Source organism: Nicotiana tomentosiformis, chromosome 9 (assembly GCF_000390325.3).
Source record: "Nicotiana tomentosiformis chromosome 9, ASM39032v3, whole genome shotgun sequence".
NCBI classification, from domain to species: domain Eukaryota; kingdom Viridiplantae; phylum Streptophyta; class Magnoliopsida; order Solanales; family Solanaceae; genus Nicotiana; species Nicotiana tomentosiformis.
The window spans coordinates 101,292,420-101,297,686 of record NC_090820.1 but is presented as its reverse complement, the minus strand read 5'-3'; positions in this window follow the sequence as shown (position 1 = coordinate 101,297,686).

The window sequence follows — 5,267 nt, the reverse complement described above, 5'->3', positions numbered from 1 at the left end:
ACTGTTCTAATTTAAATGCATTGAGTATGACCTTGATATTGGTACTATGTGATGTAAAAGTTACAACAAATTCAACTTGGGGTCCGTTAATGAACTCTAATATGTGAGAGAAAGTAATACTTAAGTATAACGCTTAATGCACCAATATAGAAAAAGGTTGATTATGAAACTCAATGATGTCACAACCCAAAATTCAACTAGTCGTAATGGCACCTAACCCAACCCGTTAGGTAAGCCAATTAACAATAAACCACAATATAATGATAATGATAAGAGTTAAAAAATGAACTAACTGAATTTTATGCAACTCCCCAAGGACTGGTAATACTAATCATGAGCTTCTAAGATTTAGAGTTTACAAAAATTATATGAAATAAATACATCATCTGTTCGAAATGTACATAAATAATTTTTATAAATTTAAAGCTACCATGAACAAGAGGCAGTTACAACCGGAATGCATATACATCTTCAATGCCAGCTTCCGCCATACACAGCAACATCAACTCCAAAATTCTGCACGCAAGGTACAGAAGTGTAGTATGCGTACAACTGACCCCATGCACTCAATAAGTAACAAACCTAACCTTAGGTTGAAAGTAGTGACGAGCTTGGACAACGGTCACCGCCAATAGCTAAGAATAACTCGTAGCAATACAATGAAAACAGTACAAGTAATACTCAAAGATATGATACTCAACTCGTTCATAGTTACGAAAAATAGGAATGCTTTTCAGATATAACAGTAAAACCCAAATCTTTCACCGGAGTCACCAAAATGTAAGTATGTCAGAAAAACTTTGATTTTTTCCAAAATCTTTCAACAACAGATAAGATGCTCAATTATCAGATAGCTTAGGGAAAGTACATCTCTATGCCTACATGTCAATACTTATGAGAAGTCATAAATGTCACAATATCATATAGCATGAGGAAATGCATCTCAATGCCTACATGCCAAGTATGCATGTCAAGCGTAATGCACCACAATGATAAACTTATGTGCTCATATGCTCGGAGCAGTCAACCTCACTCAGCAGCTTAGTGACTCAGTTCTCCCGGTCACTCAGTCCTCCCAATCACTCGGTACTCGCACTCAGTAGGTACGTACGCTCACTTCTGGTATATCAGACTCCGGAGGGGTGGATCTTTCCCAAGAGCTAATATAAGCCAATCATGGCATTAATCAATAAAGTTTGATGCGGCGTGTAGCCCGATTCCATAAATATCACTCGCAATTAGGCCCTTGGCCTCATTCAGTCATCATCCTCTCTAATATATCAGCCTCACAAATCTCATGCCAAACAGCCCAACAATGATAACATGATGTGACAACAAGTGATAATAGAGACTGAGATATAATATGCAAAAGAATGAATAAGACTGAGTACGTAATTACAATTTAGGCAAATAACTCAACAACAAAAATGACCTCAGTGGGTCCCAAATCAGTATATAGCCTAAATATGATTTCTAACATGGATCACAACTTAATTACTCTAACACGCACAAATTTCATAGATAGAAATAAGATTTGATAACTACACAGTATCACAGAATCAACCGAGTCATAATTCACACGGTGTACACCCACACGCCCGTCACCTAACATGTGCTTCACCTCAACACCAAATATATAACACGTATATTCAGGGGTTCATACCCTCAGCACCAAGTTTAGAAGTGTTACTTACCTCGAGCAAGCCAAATCTAATACCGAGCATGCCAAATAATACTCTAGAAATGCCATCCCGCGCTTACTGACCTCTGAACGACTCAAAACTAGCTAAAAGCAACTCAAAAATATTAAATAATGCGAAAGGAAACAAACTCAATTGATTAAGGTGGAATCTTCAATCAAAAACCCAAAGTCAATCAAAAAGTCAAACCCGGGTCCGCACCTCGGAATCCTACGAAACTCACAAAATCCAACAACGCATTCAATTACGAGTCCAACCATAGTAGTTTCACTAAAAGCCGACTCCGAATCAATGTTCAAACTCAAAAATTCACTTTATGAAATTTTAGACAAACCCCTCCAAATTTCACTTTGAAATCATCAATCAAATGTCAAAAATGAAGATAGATTCAAGAAATATAACCAAAATCAAGTATAGAACACTTACCCCAATCCATATGGTGAAAACCACATCCAAAATCGCCCAAATTCGAACTCCCAACTCAAAATATGTCCAATGAACAAACCCTCGATATTATATGCTTCTGCTAAGTTGTTCTACCTCGTTCCTTGTGTCAAATAATCCTAAAAGTAGATTTTGATACCTCCAATGGATTCCTTGTGAAATTTCAGTCAACTTAGGCTTTTGAATCACTCTATTTGACCTTATAATGAAGGAGATATATTGATTTTAATATTTAAAAATAGTGCAGATTTTTAAATACGAATTCAGTGACAATTTCGTAATTAAGTTGAAAAGAAATATTGCCACCCAATTCTTGGTAAAATGACCATAAATTCCTCATACGATGTCGAAACTTGATAATTCTAGTTACTATGGTTAAAATTACGACACGGATCTAATGCTTCAATCAAAATAGAAACTGGAGCTCATTTGCTTAATGTGGTACCATTTATGCTCGAAGAAGGGACGTTGAAACATAAAAAAACGAGCGCAACACAACCCAAACCTATCAGAAACTCACCCGAGCCCCTCGGGACCCCGTCCAAAAATATCAAAAAGTCTCATAACATAACACGAACTTACTCGAGGCCTCAAATAATGCATAACAATATCAAAAGTACGAATCGCACCTCAAATCGAACTTAATAAACTTTTGAACTTTCAACTTCCAAAACTTGTGCCGAACCATATCAAATCAACTCGGGATGACCTCAAATTTTATACATAAGTCCCAAATTACATAACAAAGCTATTCCAAATCCCGAAATAACAATTCGAACCCGATATCATCAAAGTTAACTCTCGGTCAAACTTATGAACATTCCAAACCTTCAAATTTCCAACTTTCGCCAAATAGTGTCGAGACCTTCTAGAAACATCCGAATGCAAATCCAGGCATACGCCCAAGTCCAAAATCACCATTCGATCCTAACGGAACCATAAAAACTCCGATTCGGGGTCAAATACATAAAAGTCAAACTTGATCAAGTCTTCCAGCTTAAAGGTTCAAACATGAAATTCATTCTTTTAAACTAATTCTGAAACACCCGAAAATCGAAACCGACGATACACACAAGTCATAATATATCATACAGAGCTACTCATTCCCTCTAACTACTAAGGGAAGTGCAAATGCTCAAAATAACCGGTCGGGTCGTTATATTTTCCCGCACTTAAATATACGTTTGTCCTCGAACGTGCCAAGAGTCATTCCAAAGCCATCAAATTGCTATGTAACCTTACCATGCACATATACGGGGATGATACCACTTCACCCCAATTCATAATAGCCCGAAAACACCACCTAATAGAGGATCCTTATTTTAACCTTAGTCCATAAACCTTAAAACCCAAATCCCCAACATTCAGAACTCATTTTATGACCCGATTCTTGCATCTATGCACCGTATAACTCTGAACAAGCTCTATCAATCCATAACCATATTTCAAGACATAATCACATGATATACCACATAACTCAAATACTCATAGCAATAACGTCCGACCGCAATAGCTACTCGATAACCAACCCGATACCGGTAACAACCTTCATATCAACTAAAATTTTATTCCGAACCTTCGTACACTGCCAATGATGAAAGAAACATACAGAAACTCATAACAACCCATCATATTAACAAGCCGTGGAGATCTCTTCCTCGATAAGAACCATAGCCAAAATCTAAGCCGACTAGTGGCACAATTCTTGCAAACATACCTTAATCAAATACGATGGCACTCATTTCAGGCCCAATAACCTCACCTCATCCAGTACAAGCTATTCGAGTGACCTTTCATACAAATTCTACTTAGAGCCACATACCATGCAATCTGTGCAACAATGAACAATAACTCAAATGTACGTGATGATGGAAAGAGAATGGAAATGAAGAAACCATCCTGCCAGCTCAACAAATACCGCCACGAAGCGCAATGCTATCAATCCACCTCACATGGGGAAACATAACACACAAAATAAGCACAAAGGATCATATTCTAGCATAACGTTGATGTGATGCATGACCCAATCCAAACACCAGTCCATATGAAATACCTAAGCCACAATGCTCAAAATCAACAACTACACGCAATTCGACATCAAGTACATGGAGTGCATGACCATAACCATGGAGAAGCGAATACAACAATATACCATAGCCTGAAAAGACCATAACCAAGGCGCAATCAGCCATTCAACACCCCAATAACCATTTTGCACGAATTCCGCTACAAGGCCCAAACAGAACCGCATCGGGTGTGCATAGAACCAACAAATCACAACCCCTCGTAGCATAGAAGAGTAACACATAGAACATATCAGAACATGAACAAGCTCAAGTCTAATCGAATGACACATCTTTCAGCAATAACAGTGCTAGTTGACAAATTCGACCTAGTGTAGAATATACATCCTCATTGAGCCTACCAATGGGTCTCCCAAATCAACTCTGGTAATCCCCACATGGATAAATGGCCCTCCAAAAGTCCACAATGACCTAACCATACCACGTACTACCATTTAGCTAACTTTGGCCACATCTTCACAGTCTGCAACCCCGAAACAATTTGCTTCTGAGAATTCCCAGTCTCCAAGTGCATAGAATACATGAATCACCACAGCCGATCCCAACTCCACCACTCGAATGACTAACGCATCTCTCATACATAATCATCCCCACGAGAAATACTTCTATAATCCTTCCATGCCACATAGCAAAAATCTGAATATCAGCAGTCGATCAACCAAGTGAGTACCGCAATATTAATGAAATATCCGTAAGTCAAAACTCAATGCGCCTTCTGAATGTACACTCTTCTCAAGTAATACCAACTAGTGCCAACATTTGAAATAATATGTGCTTTATAAACTCATGACTTTCTTTTTGAAACTGAATCGTATACTTGCACATGCAAATCCCAATCTCACACCACACGCCGCCTCTATTAGGCATTCATATAGAAACACAAAAACCTCATTACCAACTCTGAGTCACAAGCAAACTACATACCTAATTAGCTAGGAACCTTTTACATGATCCCATCTAGTAGAAAATCACAGTACATAGCATGCTCCTCACGCCGGTAGGAAATATCCATCTCAAACTGTGGTAGAAACCATCGGGA